This window comes from Lepidochelys olivacea, assembly GCF_965140295.1.
Source record: "Lepidochelys olivacea isolate rLepOli2 genome assembly, chromosome: 1".
NCBI classification, from domain to species: Eukaryota; Metazoa; Chordata; order Testudines; family Cheloniidae; genus Lepidochelys; species Lepidochelys olivacea.
The window spans coordinates 51053438-51071057 of record NC_140411.1 but is presented as its reverse complement, the minus strand read 5'-3'; positions in this window follow the sequence as shown (position 1 = coordinate 51071057).

The following is a 17620-nucleotide window of genomic DNA, read 5'->3' as shown; positions in this document are numbered from 1 at the left end:
AAAACAAAAATCTTCTTCTTCTCTGTCACAAAATCTGGGAGAAGAATCAAGGGAATTCTTAATAAGCCATTTAAATTGCTAAAATGGATGATGATGATACAGAAAAATGCTTGGATGACAACAGGTGAATGCAAGGAAATAGTATTTATCAACACTAGCATGCAATCGTTATGCTTTTAAGACTTTTTTCATCTATAGACAAAGTTTTCTGCAGGGGAGGTAAGTTTCATTATTCCCGTTTTACAGATAGGGAAACTTGCTCAAAGCCACATAGCAAGTCAGTGGCAAAAATCATCAGTTATTGCTGTCCCTAATGGTCACTGCTTTAGGTGGTTTGTGTTCTTCCTCCAAAGGTTTTCACTAGGTTCTGGAATCACGAAACTAAAAAGTAATCCTGTTTTCTCACTGGGGAAAGACACTGTCATGTCCAGTGCCTTAGGAAATTCTTAATGTGTCTTACTAAGAATTTAGCCTTATGTATGTTGTATCTTAAAGAGTAGTAAGGAACTGTACAGTAATCAATGTTTTTAATGTAACTTTAATTCAATTTGGCTGTAATATCTCTAATGAAATTTTCTCTACTTCCTGAAATAGAATTTATGTAATCTGCAGAGTACTGTGCTACATATTATATTTGCAGGGAAACAGACTGCTTAATCTAATTGGTCTCTTCCATCCATAGTGTCTGTTTCCACAATACTGGGCTTTTTCCCATGATGTTAGTACTTTTGTGCAAATGAACAAAAATCATTATTAGCTTCAAAATATAAATACAGCTATAATTATGTTATATCATTGTTCCACAGTGAAAGGATTTTAATAGTTTCCCGAACTGTGACTTTATAATGTATTAAGTGGCAGTGATGTCATTCTACTTTACAGACTTTCACTAATGTGTCATCCATTTTCCCATTGTTTAACAGATTGTTAACCTGCAGAAAAGCTATGGATAAGTGTGTTTGTCTGGAGCAGCCAATCTCTCCCCTTGAACTCTGGTATTTCCAGAGCAATCTGATCCATTGTTCTCCCAGAAAATGTTCAGTCCTCCCAGACACCAACTAAAGTATCTCATCTTGACTTTCTTCTCCCAGTTACAAAGTTGCACCCTGCTGCTCTTACTAATGGTACCATCCACCCCAGCTACCAGTTGTCTCCCTCCCTGCTCCAAAATGTGATATGCCACCATCTGAGTTCTAATACTTCTGGTCCTGCTGCTGTTCCTCCTCCCACAGACATGTGCCTGAACCGCACCCACGTGACAGATGGTAGCCAGCTTATCTTAAAGGAATTTTACCTTCTGTAGAAATACTTAGGTTTCTAGCAACTTCTGTTCTTTATGTGTGCTTCTCAGAGAAATTAATTTCTCGAGTGAGGGCCTACCTTCATGCGCATGGTGCTACTAAGAATGTTGATTAGTCAGCCTTAGAGAAGAACAAGAAATAATGACTTTTGGTCCAATGCTGAAGTGGGGAGTGCCTTCGACTCCTATGAAGTCCAGGGGCAGTTTAGGGTACTTAATCCGTCACAAATGATGTTCAGCACCTCACAGGATAGGGCCCTAATTATGTGAGGTTTGCAGTAGAGAAAATAAAAACAGCATTAACATGGACAGAGGAAAAAGGCAATATTATAGGACAATGTCCAAACATCGATGCATGTTTCTAAACGTTCGCAAGCCGAAACTGCCATTTATAAAGGAGTGTGTTTTCTGTGGTTACCATTGACAAAGCCCAAGAATCAGTTATCTCAGGATTTACCACTTTATCAGGAAGGCAAAATCATACCTGGAGTTGCAGCTAGCAAGAGATGTTAAGAGTAACAAGAAGGGTTTCTTCAGGTATGTTAGCAACAAGAAGAAAGTCAAGGAAAGTGTGGGCCCCTTACTGAATGAGGAAGGTAACCTAGTGACAGGGGATGTGGAAAAAGCTAATGAACTCAATGCTGTTTTTGCCTCTGTCTTCACGAACAAGGTCAGCTCCCAGACTACTGCACTGGGCAGAACAGCATGGGGAGGAGGTGACCAGCGCACTCTGGAGAAAGAAGTGGTTCAGGACTATTTAGAAAAGCTGGATGAGCACAAGTCCATGGGGCCAGATGCGCTGCATCCAAGAGTGCTAAAGGAGTTCGCGGATGTGATTGCAGAGCCATTGGCCATTATCTTTGAAAACTCATGGTGATCCGGGGAAGTCCCGGACGACTGGAAAAAGGCTAATATAGTGCCCATCTTTAAAAAAGGGAAGGAGGAGGATCCTGGGAACTACAGGCCAGTCAACCTCACCTCAGTCCCTGGAAAAATCATGGAGCAGGTCCTCAAGGAATCAATTTTGAAGCACTTAGAGGAGAGGAAGGTGATCAGGAACAGTCAGCATGGATTCACCAAGGGCAAGTCATGCCTAACTAATCTAATTGCCTTCTATGACGAGATAACTGGCTCTGTGGATGAGGGAAGAGCGGTGGACATGTTATTCCTTGACTTTAGCAAAGCTTTTCACACGGTCTCCCACAGTATTCTTGCCAGCAAGTTAAAGAAGTATGGGCTGGATGAATGGACTATAAGGTGGATAGAAAGTTGGCTAGATTGTCGGGCTCAACGGGTAGTGATCAATGGCTCCATGTCTAGTTGGCAGCTGGTATCAAGTGGAGTGCCCCAAGAGTCGGTCCTTGGGCCGGTTTTGTTCAATATCTTCATAAATGATCTGGAGGATGGTGTGGATTGCACCCTCAGCAAGTTTGCAGATGACACTAAACTGGGAGGAGAGATAGATACACTGGAGGGTAGGAATAGGATACAGAGGGCCTTAGACAAATTGGAGGATTGGGCCAAAAGAAATCTGATGAGGTTCAAGAAGGACAAGTGCAGAGTCCTGCACTTAGGATGGAAGAATCCCATGCACCGCTACAGACTAGGGACTGAATGGCTTGGCAGCAGTTCTGCAGAAAAGGACCTAAGGGGGGGAAAAAACCTTTTGTAGTGATTGAAAGGCCTCCCCCACCCCCGCTCCCCTGATGGTAATAGCTCACCTTACCTGATCACTCTCGTTACAGTGTGTACGGTAACACCCATTGTTTCATGTTCTCTGTTTATATAAATCTCCCCAGTGTATTTTCCACTAAACACATCCAATGAAGTGAGCTGTAGGTCACGAAAGCTTATGCTCAAATAAATTTGTTAGTCTCTGAGGTGCCACAAGTCCTCCTTTTCTTTTATTTAAATATGCATTTTCTATATAAGAAAAGATGGAGTTCTTCGAGTGCTTGCTCATGTCCATTCCATAGTAGCTGTGTGTGCTAGCCACATGCACTGGTGCCAGAAGTTTTTCTCTCAGCAGTGTGGAAGAAAAACGCAGTTTTCACTTTTAGGTTGTTTGCAACAAGTCAGAGACAGTTTATTTTCAAGCAATTGCAAGGGGGAGAGTGTGCATGGTCATGGCTTCCCGCTTCCTAGGCAGGTCTCCGCCAGGTAAACAATTAGGGCAAGCATTTATACCTTTTGTTGCATACAAAATGATCAACAGCCAAGTCTTGTTTATACGTATTCCTTCCTGATATCTTACTGTTTTAAGCAGTTCCTGCTACAGTCTGCATTTCATTTTTATCTAACACAAGGTCAAAACAGCATCTCTTACAGTTTTTCCACTCACTTCCCACTCGCCCAGGCCCTGCCGTAAAGTCTCCTGTTATTAGAGTTAGCCTGACTTTTGCTCTATTCATAAGTAAACTAAGTTGTCTGCGTTTAAAATTTCCTTTATCCCTTTTTCTGCTTTCACAGCAGTATCCTTAGGGGTCTGGCTCTGGTGTCTCCTGGAGTGGCACCTGCATGGCACGGTATAAAGGGCACCACCGGCTCCCCCCACCTTCAGTTCCTTCTTGCTGCCAGTGATGGTGCTGGAACATCTGCTGCTTCGGCTAGCGTTGTTTCGTTTTCTGTTCTTGTGAACTTTGAAAACCTTTAATATATATATAGTTAGTAGTTTCTTAGTTACCCTTAGTAGTAGTTCTCAACTTTTTGTTAGTCCCAAACAGGACTTGGACGGGGCATGCCCTGGTCCCCAGGCTATAAGCCCTGCAATCATTGCAAACGGCCTATGCCCATTAGCGATCCACATACCAGCTGCCTAAGGTGCTTAGGCAAGGGGCACATAAGTGACAAGTGCCGTATCTGCAAGTCCTTTAAACCTAGGACAAAGAAGGAGCGCGATATCCATCTAAGAGTGCTCCTAATGGAGTCGGCACTTACTCTGGCACCAGAGCAGCAGTCCGACTCTGCACCGAGCACCGCAGCCTCCATGCACAGTGCTCCGTTAGTTCCAAACAAGCCGGCACCAGTCCCTTTCCATGGCTCTGGTGAAGAAGCCGAAAAACACAGGGAGGAGAAGATCTATCTCCTGTAAGGGAAAGGAGAGGGCTGGGGGTTAGCCACAACCTGTGCTGGACAGCTCAAAGCCCCCATTGGGAACTCAGGCCCCAGCTCAAGTCAAGTGGTGCAGCCCATCCCATGCTTTGCCTGAGACCCCAGATAGCGGTGCAGGCCCAAGCCAGCTTCAGGTGTCATCGACATCTGAAGCTCTTCAAGCGGCTCAGGAGATCCTGACGCTCCCAGTGCTGCCCACAATAGCTCCAGCAGTACCCTGGTCTCAGGGAAAACCTGTGTTAGGACCTGTGTGTATGTCCCTGCCTCAGCAGCACTATTCCCCATTGAGAGGGACATCCCACCAGTGTTCACCCGCCCACAGCTGCCAAGCCTCAGGAATGGAGATGCAGGCTCAGTGGAGCCCTCTTCAGTCCCCACATCGGGGGCACCGATCAAGGAACTCGAGGCGTACCTCGCTGGTAGATTGGCGCAGACCCTGTGAGGCACGCGCCACCTGGCAAGAACTCTGGGACCAGCCCCGACCATCTCCAAGGGCCCAGTATGATCCCAGGACCGATTGGGCACCAGAGACCACTGATTGCTGGGCCGTCATCACCTATCTCCAAGAAGGAGGTCGCCCTACTCAAGACGATCCGGCAACCAGCCCGTAGTAGCTCCTGGTCCCGTTCAACGTCCCAGTACCGGTCGAGTAGCGGGAGGCATGAATCGCTGGGTATACGCTGCAGATCCACCGAACGCCATCGATCCGTGAGAACCCGACCAAGTCAGTCTCACTCGGACAGGTCAGCTTCGGGATGCAGCGACCAGCACCAGTCGGACAAGAACCTCCGCTCAGCCCAGTCCTGGTCGTCCAGTACCGACCACTCCACTGGTGGCTCCGGCTCGGAGCATGTTTCCCTGACTGCGGGACAAGCCCCGGTACCGGCAGTGCCGACTATGTTATCAGCACCAAAACCTGTCCAATGGCCTCAAGTGCAGTGGCTGGTGCCATGGTATCCATGGAATCCTTGGCGGTTCACCCAACCTTCCCAGGCTGCCTGATTTGTGTCGGGAGCCTCGAAGAGGCCAGCAGCCTCGGTATCCCATCCCCCTCCAGTGCTCAAGGCTTTGGGGGTAAGACTGCACAGGTTCAGGAGGACCCAGGGCAGTAAGCTGCTGGACCACCAATGGACATGGAGGTTCCCGCAGCATCATCATCGCTGGATGAGGCTATCACGGGGCTACTTCTGCCAGTTCCTCAGGATGACGCTGAAGCACACCAGAGACTTTTGAAGAGGGTCGCTTCTAACCTGGGGCTTCAGGCAGAGGAACTGGAAGAGCCCTCGGATTCTCTGTTTGATGTCCTCTGGTCCTCAGCTCCTGCCAGGGTGGCTCTACCCCTTTGTGAAGGGGTTTCCAAAATCCCTAATGCCCTGTGGCAGACCCCCTCTTCCCTGGCCCCTATCTCTAAAAGGGCCGAACACAAGTTCTTCGTCCCAACCGAAGGGCGTGAGTACTATTATTCCCACCCAGCCCCTAAGTCCCTTGTGGTTGAAGCAGTTAACCACAAGGAGAGTCAAGGACAACCTGGGCCACCCCCAAAAATAAAGACTTGAGGAGGCTGGATCTCTTCGGACATAAGGTTTATTCGTCTTCCAGCCTTCAGCTGAGAGTGGCCAACCACCAAACCCTCCTTGGCCAATATGACTTTAATTTGTGGCAAGCCATGACCAAGTTCAAAGGGTCGCTCCCTGAGGCTTCTAAGAAGGATTTCCAAGCGATCCTCAATAAGGGCACAACCGCGGCCAGGGCGGCCCTCCAGGTGGCATCGGGTGCTGCTGATGCTGCTGCCCACAACATGGCTTTTGCTGTGTCTATGTGGCGAGCCTCCTGGCTGTTTCTCTATGGGTTGTCCACCGAGGCCCAGCAGTCCTTGCAGGACTTGCCCTTTGATGGCAGTGCCCTATTTGAAGAGCAAACAGGCAGCAAGTTGCATGGCCTCAAGGACTCCCACACAACCCTGAAAACCCTGGGTCTCTACGTCCCAGCCCCAGTGTGTAAGCAGTTCAAACCACAGCAGCCTGAGAGCCAAGGTAGCCAGCCTTGGCAGGACCAGCCCCACAAACGAGCCAAGGGCTACAAGCGCCACCTGCCTCCACCCTCTACCCAGTCGGGATCGACCCACAACAAGCAAGGAGCCAAATGGTTGCTGTGAGGGTGCGCCCGAGAGCAACCTACCAAACTATTCCCGGATCCACCTTTCCCTTTTCCTCCCTGCTTGGGCAGTTGTAACTTCAGACTGCGGGGTCCTCAGCACAGTGGAGCAGGATTATATGCTACAGTTCCTTTCTATCCCCCTTCGCACCTGCCTTCCCCATCCCTTTTCAGGGACCCCTCTCCCGAGAGCCTCATAGCACAGGAGATAAAGTGGTTGCTCCAGCTGGGTGCAGTGGAAGAAGTTCCTCTCGAGTACAGGAACAAGGGGTTCTATTCCCAGTACTACTTGATCCCAAAGGCCAAGGGTGGTCTACGGCCCATCTTGGATCTGCAAGCCCTAAAGATGCTAAAATTCCGCATGGTCTCTGGCTTCTATTATCCCCTTTCTGGATCCGGGAGACTGGTATGCCGCCCTCGGCTTGAAGGACTCATACTTCCACATAGTGATCTTTCAAGGACACAGACTCTTCCTCCGGGTTACAGTGGGACCCCCACCACTTCCAGATTACAGTCCTCCCATTCGGTCTGGCGATGGCACCGAGGGTGTTTACCAAGTGCATGTCAGTGGCAGTGGCTTACCTCAGGCGCTGGGGCATCCAGATCTACCTGTACCTTGACGACTGGCTTGTCAAGGGTAGCTCCAGGTCTCAAGTCTAGAGGGATGTTGTGATACTTCAAGCCACGTGCCGCTCTCTGGGCCTACTGGTAAATGACAAAAAGTAAACGTTAGTGCCAGTGCAGAGGGTAGAGTTTATCGGAGCTGTCCTCAACTCGACCTGCGCCAGAGCGTTCCTGCCACTGGAAAGATTTCATACGTTGACGAACTCATCACGGAAGTCTCCGCATTCCCTCTGACTACAGCCAGGGTCTGTCTGTGCCTGCTGGGCCACGTGGTCCACCATGCCAGGCTCTGGATGCGCCCCTGCAACAATGGCTGGGGATCGTCTATTCCAAGTCCCGAGACCCCTGGAAAAGATAGTTACCATTTCCCAGGCATACTTACCTTGCTGCGATGGTGGACCAACTGGAGGACAGTCCTGGAGGGGGTTCCGTTCGACAACCCTCCTTACTCCATCAAGCAGATGTCAGATGCCTCGGACTTCAGCTGGGGTGTGCATCTTGGCATTCTCCAAACTATGGGGATGCGGTCCCCTGAGGAGGCGTAGTTGCACATAAATGTCAAAGAGCTCCGAACAGTCCGGATGGCATGCAGAGTCTTCCTGCCCCACCTGTTGGATAAGGTGGTACAAATCCTGATGAACAACAGAGCCTCGGTGTTCTCCATCAACAGGCAAAGGGGAGCACATCCATTGACTCTCTGCCAAGAGGCATTCCATTTCTGGGACTTCTGCATCAGCCACAAAATCCACCTGGAAGCTCGTCACCTTCTCGGCATCAGGAATATGCTGGTGGACCAGCTCAGCAGGCAATTCTCCTCTCACCACGAGTGGTCACTCCATACAGAGATAGCCTGCACCATCTTCCAAAGGTGGGGAACTCCCAAAGTGGACCTGTTTGCTACCAGACAGAACAGGATATGCCACCGGTTTTGCTCAAGGCAAAGTCTGAGCAATGGCTTCCTCCTGTCAGGGAGCCTTATATACACATTCCCTCCGATTCCACTCATCAGCATGGCCCTGGCAAGGATCAAGAGAGACAAAGCCCAGATTGTCATGATCACCCCGGCGTGGCCTCACCAGCATTGGTTCGGCACGCTCATGAACCTGACAGCAGCCCCTTTCTGGGCCCCGCCCAACCGACTGACCTTGCTGTCACAGGACTACAGTTGGCTTTTACACCCCAACCTTGGCTCCCTCCCCCTCTCAGCGTGGCTGAACCCAGAGGAGTGGACCTGTTTGGAAGGGGTCCAACGGGTCCTCCTGGAAAGTAGGAACCCTCAACTAGACTGACTTACCTGGCCAAGTGGAGGAGGTTTTCCCACTGGTCCCACAGTGGGATCTTAACTTAGTCCTCTCTAGACTCACTGGCCCACCCTTTGAACCGCTGGGTTCCTGCTTTCTTTCCCACCTGTCATAGAATCATAGAATATCAGGGTTGGAAGGGACTTCAGGAGGTCATCTAGTCCAACCCCCTGCTCAAAGCAGGACCAATCCCCAACTAAATCATCCCAGCCAGGGCTTTGTCAAGCCTGACCTTAAAAAATTCTAAGGAAGGAAATTCCACCACCTCCCTAGGTAAGGCATTCCAGTGTTTCACCACCCTCCTAGTGAAAAAGTTTTTTCTAATATCCAACCTAAACCTCCCCCACTGCAACTTGAGACCATTACTCCTTGTTATGTCATCTGCTACCACTGAGAACAGTCTAGATTCATCCTCTTTGGAACCCCCTTTCAGGAAAAGCAGCTATCAAATCCCCCCCCCCCTCATTCTTCTCTTCCGCAGACTAAACAATCCCAGTTCCCTCAGCCTCTCCTCATAAGTCATGTGTTCCAGTCCCCTAATAATTTTTGTTGCCCTCTGCTGGAAATTTTCCAATTTTTCCACATCCTTCTTGTAGTGTGGGGCCCAAAACTGGACACAATACTCCAGATGAGGCCTCACCAATGCCGAATAGAGGAGAACAATCACATCCCTCGATCTGCTGGCAATGCCCCTACTTATACATCCCAAAATGCCATTGGCTATCTTAGCAACAAGGGCACACTGTTGATTCATATCCAGCTTCTCGTCCACTGTCACCCCTAGGTCCTTTTCTGCAGAACTGCTGCCTAGCCATTCGGTCCCTAGTCTGTAGCGGTGCATGGGATTTTTCTGTCCTAAGTGCAGGACTCTGCACTTGTCCTTCTTGAACCTCATCAGATTTCTTTTGGCCCAATCCTCCAATTTGTCTAGGGCCCTCTGTATCCTATCCCTACTCTCCAGCGTATCTACCTCTCCTCCCAGTTTAGTGTCATCTGCAAACTTGCTGAGAGTGCAATCCACACCATCCTCCAGATCATTTATGAAGATATTGAACAAAACTGGCCCCAGGACCGATCCTTGGGGCGCTGCACTTGATACCGGCTGCCAACTAGACATGGAGCCATTGATCACTACCCATTGAGCCCGACAATCTAGCCAACTTTCTCTCCACCTTATAGTCCATTCATCCAGCTCATACTTCTTTAACTTCTTTCATGGAAGGTTGTGTTCCTGGTGGCGATGACGTCGGTGAAACGGGTCTCCAAAATTAAAGCCTTGACCTCAGAGCCTCCATACATGGTGTTCTGCAAAGATAAAGTTCAGCTGCAGCCCCACCTGGCCTTCCTGCCAAAGGTGGTGTCCCCCTTCCATATGAACCAGGACATCTTCCTCCCAGGGTTCTGTCCCAAAGAGCACAAGACCAGTGAAGAGAGGCATCTCCACGCCCTGGATGTCTGGAGGGCCTTGGCTTTTTACTTGGAGCATACCTGCCTTTCCATAAATCAAACCAATTCCTCATTGCTACAGCGGATAGGAGGAAGGGTCACCCAGTGTCCTTGCAGAGGATTTCCAATTGGATTACCTCGTGCATAAGGACCTGTTACCACCTGGTGGGTGTTCTGCTGCTGCCGATTGTCAGAGCCCACTTGAAATCGCAGGGGTCTTTGGCGGCCTTCCTGGCACACATCCCTATCCAGGATAGCTGTAGAGCCGCAACGTGGTCCTCTGTCCACACGTTTACCACTCATTATGCCATCACTCAGCAAGCCAGGGACGACACTGAGTTCAGCAGAGCTGTGTTGCAATCTACACGTATGTGAACTCCTATCCACCTCCAGGGGTACTGTTTTGGAGTCGCCTAATATAGAATGGACATGAGCAAGCACTTGAAGAAGAAAAGACAGTTACCTTTTCCGTAACTGGTGTTCTTCGAGATGTGATGCTCATGTTTATTCCTCAATGCGCCCTCCTTCCCCACTGTAGGAGTTTCCAGCAAGAGGGAACTGATGGTGGGGGGAGCTGGCGGTGCCCCTTACACCGTGCCATGAGGGCTCCTCTCCAGGGGGTGCTAGAGCCGGTCCCCTATGGATACTGCTGAGGGAAAAACTTCCGGCACCAGTTCATGTGGCGAGCACACACACCTAATATGGAATGGACATGAGCACCACATCTTGAAGAACACCAATTATGGAAAAAGTAACTGTCTTTTACTCCAGGGCTGTCTGATATCACTAGCAAGAAGCGAAATGTTCATGAGAAGCAATTTTGTTTTGTTTTGTTTTTTCCTACATTTTTCCCAGCTGGATCAAGAGAGCTCCAGACAACTTTGGTACAACGCTAATTGAAAATGGCTTTTATTGCACAGTGGCATGTGACCTTTCTCAGCAAAACAGAAACCAGCTTGAAATGCACAGTGAACAGCAGCCCGATGAGCTTCAGAAATAGCTACAAAGCAGTGGTTCCCAGCCTTTCTGAGCTGGAGCCTCCCACTAATTACAGTGAATTGGCCTGTGACTGTCCCTCCCATCAACATGTTCTATCCCCGCTTCTGTTTCTTCCCTCCTGTTTGGTGCTTGCTCTCCATGAAACCATCTGTTCTTGCTCCCCTCCCCCATTTACTGACAATCAATTAAAACATTTAAAATTCAGTTGTAAAGCAGCTGGGGTTCATGCTCTTCCGCAGCTAGCTAGTCACTAGAATCGGGTAGCACAGAGACAGTTTGAAGTGACCCTCAACAGAGCACAGCATATGTAGTAAGACTTCAATACTAATGCCAGGAACTAGTATCAGAGCAATTATAATCACAGTGGGAACATTGTGAATAACATAGCAAAGGTAACAAATATAATAAAATTAATTGAATTAGGCTAGTTTTAGATGCTACTGTGAGTTGTTACTGAGCCAGAGAGTGAGAGAGAATGACCCTATAGTCTGGTGGTTGGGGCCCTAACCTGGGAGGTGGAAGACCTAGGATCCACTACATTGATTCCAATTGCTCTTTAATTATTTATTCAAACTGGAACAGCTTCAAGAGGAGAGATTGAGGGAGCCTTACATCAGATAAGCCCATAGCTCTGTGGTTAGAGCAGGGTCTATGCTCCTCACTGGTGGGAGATGTCCTGTTCAAATCTGTTTTTCCCCAGTCAGGCAGAGGGGGGAATTGAACCAAGGTCTTCCACAGCCTGGATGAGCCTGTGAAACCCTGGGATAAAAGTTATCAGGTGGGTATCACCTCCTCTGGCTATTCAGCAAGGAGTGAGGCAGAGCCTAACTCATTCTCATAAGAAATGTCTTAGGTCCCTAAGCCACCTGACACCAGGAGACAGGTTCCCAGTTGTGGCTTGCTAGCAGAGACAGGCACCTACCTGAGAGGGGTGAGACTTAGCACTCACCCCTGTCATTAGCATCTCTCAGTGGCCAACTTAGGTGGCTCCCCACCTAGCATGCTGGCTTCTGTGGACTGCATTCCTAGGCACCTAGCTCTCCCCATTTGTTGTATAGGGAGTGTTACTCAGGCTTTGTGACACAAATTGTTCCAGTGATTTTTCTAGGCACCTGAAAATCAGATGGCACAACACTGTGTGTTGCAAAACCCAGGTCCCTGTGGTGATCCAGGCCTAAGTGCTTACAGCTATTAAAAAGAGGAACAGAGACACTTACAGCTGATTAAGCTTCTTTCTAATGTCTCAGGGGCAGAAGTTCCCCTGGTGAGGAAGAATGGCTTGACAAAGGACTTGACAAAGCCCAGGCTGGGATGATTTAGTTGGGATTGGCCCTGCTCTGGGCAGGGGGTTGGACTAGATGGCCTCCAGAGGTCCCTTCCAACTCTGTTATTCTATGAATGGAGACACTTCTCTGAGCTGCAAATGGCTCCCTTTTGTCAATGTAGGCAACTATAGATGCATTGGTACCTGCCTACCAGACCTAAGAGTGAGTCTGATGGACCTCACCAGTGTGACTGGAACGATGACTTTGACAAGAATAGCTCAGCGATACAGGATTTAGTTGGTTGTGGTAGGAAACGCTTACCACACCACAGTGGTTGGAAAAAGAGGATACAGAGAAACAGTGGTACTCAGTGCTTTTGAACAAGGAACTTGGAAGTAGAGCCCTGCAGCAAGCTGGGGATCCCACAGGATCTGCTGCCATAATAGCAGGAGCGGGTGGGAGCAGGATTAAAGAATAATCCCACACAAGGCTCTACTTGAAAGTTTTGAAAATGTTTTCCTACGTCTTATGGACCAGCACAACTACAACACTTGTTACAGCTTTGCATCCCCTCCCTTGTGTCCTCTTCAGGGGCTTGATCCTGCAAGATGCTGGGCACCCTAAACTTCCATTGCATTCAGTGAGCATTGGGAGCACTTTAAAGTCTCAAGCCTAAGAGCGTACCTTCCTGTAAATAAAGTCGTTTACATGATACAGCATCCTGTATCTACATCATCCCATTTGTCTCTCACCACATTAAAAACATGCAGCTATTCCTGATCACTCTTTAGGAGTTCAACATATACACTGCATGTAAATGTGGTACAAGCAAATCTGACAAAGGCCTTCTTAATTGCAAATAGACTAATTCTTCAGCCGTGGAAAGCAAAGTGCTTAAAAAAAAATGCTGATTGGCTTAGGGCCCTGAGTGACCTGGCTAATTTTGAGAGAAAATCCTTTCAATTTAACCACAGAAAACTCTCTGCATGATTTCCAAGCCCCGTTGAAGTAAATGGCAAGCCTCCTTGATCTTAGTCTTTTTGGAGATGTATGACCAAATTATCATATATTACATTGGTAAATATGTACAAAATATTGCTGATAATCCTATGGGACATACCCAATAGTGGAAAGTTAATTCCTTATTGCTTGCTAATACATTTATTTCTTTCTACCCACATTAACAAAATATTCAAAGATCAATAGTGAAATGTTTAGAATTTGACATTTAATTGTCATCTTAGTTTTTATCTTGTGAACTGCATTGTTGCCCCTTATTGTTATGATATTTCAATTAGTTTTGTTATGCTGGACAATGCCCCAAGAATGATGGTGAGGAAGAGGGATACGGGGGATTTAATTGTCACTTAGTTTTTATCTTGTGAACTGCAACTTTAGGCTGTTACGGGTCATTGACTGCAATAATTTGGAGGAAGGGGAAGTATATGGCTGATCTGTGCTAACTGTATTCTTTTAATATTATTCCTGAGGTGAGAAAACATTGTAAGTTGCACTTTCATGATAAAGAGATTGCACTACAGTACTTGTATGAGGTGAACTGAAAAATACTGTTTCTTGTTTGTCATTTTTACAATACAAGTATTTGTAATAAAAAATAATATAAAGTGACCACTGTACACTTCGTATTGTGTTGTAATTGAAATGAATATATTTGAAAACGTAGAAAAAATTCAAACAATATTTAATAAATTTCAGTTGATATTCTATTGTTTAACAGTGCGATTAATCACAATTAATGTTTTTTAGTTAATCACATGAGTTAACTACAATTGACAGCCCTAATTAAAATTCAAAATGACCCGGACAAACCGGAGAAATGGTCTGAAGTAAATAGGATGAAATTTAATAAGGACAAATGCAAAGTACTCCACTTAGCAAGGAACAATCAGTTGCACACACACAAAATGGGAAATGACTGTCTAGGAAGGAGTACTGCAGAAAGGGATCTGGGGAGTCATAACGGATCACAAGCTAAACATGAGTCAACAGTGTAACACAATTGAAAAAAAAGGAAACATCATTCTGGGATATATTAGCAAGAGTGTTGTAAGCAAGATACAAGATGTAATTCTTCTGCTCTACTCTGCGCTGACCTGAACTGGAGTATTGTGTCCAGTTCTGGGTGCCACATTTCAGGAAAGATGTGGACAAATTGGAGAAGGTCCAGAGAAGAGCAACAAAATGATGGAAGGTCTAGAAAACATGAGGGAAGATTGAAAAAAATGGGTTTGTTTAGTCTGCAGAACAGAAGACTGAGGGGGCTGGGGGGGGGGAAGAGAGACATAACGGTGAATAAAATGTTGTTACAAGGAGGAAGGAGATGCATTAGTCTTATTAACATCTGCGGATAGGACAAGAAGCAATGGGCTTAAATTGCAGCAAGGGAGATTCAGGTTGGACATTAGGAAAAACTTCTTAACTGTCAGGGTAATAAAGCATTGGAATAAATTGCCTAGGAAGGTTGTGGAATCACTGTCATTGGAGACTTTTAAGAGCAGGTTGGACAAACACCTGTCAGATGGTCTAGATAATACTTAGTTCTGCCTTGAGTGCAGGGGACTGGACTAGATGACCTCTCAAGATCCCTTCCAATCCTACGATTCTATAATACAGGACACTAATCGGCTGAAAGAGTTTGATTTTAAAATGTAGTTTATTAAATAAATAATTTGACCAAGACTGATGTGAGATACGTCCTCTTCTTTATAAAAGAAGCAGCCTAATTACTATAGGTTAGAAAGCCAGGTGGATAAGAGAAGAATTCATTATCACAAATTCTTTCCAGCACAGGAAATTCAAGATTATTACAGTTCATTGACATAAAGTAATTGGTGTAATTCATCTTGTTGGATAGCGCTCCAGTATGCTTCAGCAATCTTTAATCCTTTGTGCTTAACAGTTTTTTGCCTGCACTAACAATTAGTGCTGCACAAAATTATTGCAGTCAATGACCCATAAGAGCCTAAGGTTGCAGTTTACAAGATAAAAACTAAGATGACAATTAAATCCCCCGTAACCCCCTTCCTCACCATCATTCTTGGGGCATTGTCCAGCATAACAAAACTAATTGAAATATCATAACAATAAGGGACAACAGTGGCCATAATGACCCTTCCAAATAAAAAACCTCCAAGTTCTCATTCTCCAGTAGGGAGAGGGAGGTGTGGAGTATTTCCAAGGGCCCACTGCAGCAAAAAAGACTTTCCTGCCCAAGTATGTCTCAGTATGGAATCCCACATGGTCTCAGAGGCCAGGTAAGTTGAAGGAAGTGATATCACCTAGAGGCAGGGCATTAAAAAAAACTCCATTGCCCACTTAGTCCATCCTGGTAGAAGAGGCCAATGCAGGGCAGGCTTAACACCCACAATTGCTCAGGCCAGTTGAACATGCGCAGACTGCAACAGCGTCTAAGACAGGCCTACCACTTGCAAACAAAGTTACAAAATTTGAGTCATACACCAATATGCATATGTGGTGGTAGGCAGCTATAGGGTACAGCCTACACAGATTCACTTCAGTTCCATGTCCAGCATGGTTTTCAGCAGAAAAAGTGATACTAAGAATCCTAACCTCATTACAGCTGAGTCAGTCTCAGGAAGTGGGGTTTTTTTTTTGCCCCAACCTGCCACCAGGTAGCCACCAATTGCCTACGTTCTTGTAGACACCTGAACAAGGAGCTCTTGCAGATAGATTTGAAGGAGAGGGTAGTGGCCTTGTGAATCAGTTTAAAAATGGTGATAGAAGATGTGAACAAAAAAGCAGCTGATGGCTGGTATAATCAACAGATCAGAAGGTTTGTTACAATAAGAGAGAGGAACAGATAAGTGGAAGGGGCAGAGCTGTGAAGGACCTTGAAAAGGAGGTCATGAAGCTTGAACTTGATGTGGTGGAAAACAAAGGAGCCAGTAGAGGTGGGGGTACCATATGGTGGGGGTACGATATGGTCAGAGCACTATCCCAGGAAGATACCTTAGCAGCTGTGTTATTTATGGACTGAGGAGCATGATATGGGCATCAAACCCAACCAGGAAGCAGCTCCCAACTGTGTGATCACCTTTTTTAACAATGCCATTGTTTCTGAGGAGCACAACCTGTTGAGCAACACTGGTCAGGGACAGGCAGGTCCAGATGCAAGCTGGGCCCAGCCTCTTGCGAGCCTTGAACATTAAGACTAGAACCTGGGATTTGATGTGGTATTCAACGAGGAGCCAGTGGCATCTAGTGCATGAGGGCAATAGACTCATACCATCCTGTGTTGCTTTGCAGCTCCACTGCTGTATTTGCAACCAGCCAACTCTTTATATCAATTAGGCATTTGCAGAGATGTGCAGCAGTAGTGAGCATGGAGGCCAGGAATGCCTGGCTTCCTGTGGCCAACTTGGCATCTGATAAGGTAAACTATAGTTTTCTGGCAAGAGATGGATGAAAGGTGGTGATATAACTTTGCTGTTGTTTTACCATCCTGTCTTGGCAGCTGTTGCTACTGGGGAATGAAGTGGCAGTTAAGAGTCTATGAAGAACCAAATACTGCAAATAACCATGAGACCAAAAACCCTTCTTAGCTTAGAGTGACATGATTTTTGGGTAGGAGGATTGTCTCATGGTTTTGAAGATTTCCTGAGAGTATGTTATTCCATAACTGCCTACAGTGGTGAGTTTGCTGCACCTTTCTCTGAAGCACTACAACATCCACTACTAGAGCCTAGATGCAGAGCTGGACTGATCCAATATGTGATTAATTTCAATTTTGAATACAATAATGCAGATTAAATCTGATGTTCTACCCCCTGTTCTGTGCAGAAGTTAAAGGGGTTTTTGGATTTAAACATGCACAATGAAACTGACTGATTTCTGAAAAAGCCATGAGGTATTAGAACCAATATTAATTATCATACTGTTTTCATCATGCTCTATTTGTCCCTGGAGTAGAAAACAGTTGAAATGTTCATTTTCACAGTATCTACTCTGGTGGATTAATCCAATTCAGTATTGACAACAATGATAAAATGATGGCTCAGCATCTACTGTAGTCGTCCTACAAGAAATGAAACACCTTGCACTATGACAACATAATGCTGAGGTGTATTAACAGAGTGTTGCATGTAAGACAAAGGAGGTAATTGTCCCACTCTACTCGGCACTGCTAAGACCTCAGCTGGAGTATTGTGTCCAGTGCTAGGTGTCACACTTTAGGACAGATGTGGACAAACTGGAGTGTCCAGAGGAGAGCATATATAAAAATGATAAACAGTTATGAAAACCTCACCTGTGAGGACAGGTTAAAAAGCTGGGCAAATTTCATCTTGAGAAAAGAAGATTGAGGGGGCACCTGAAAAGTCTTCACATTTTAAGGGCTGTTATAGAGGATTGTGATCAACTGTTGTCCATATCAGCTAAAG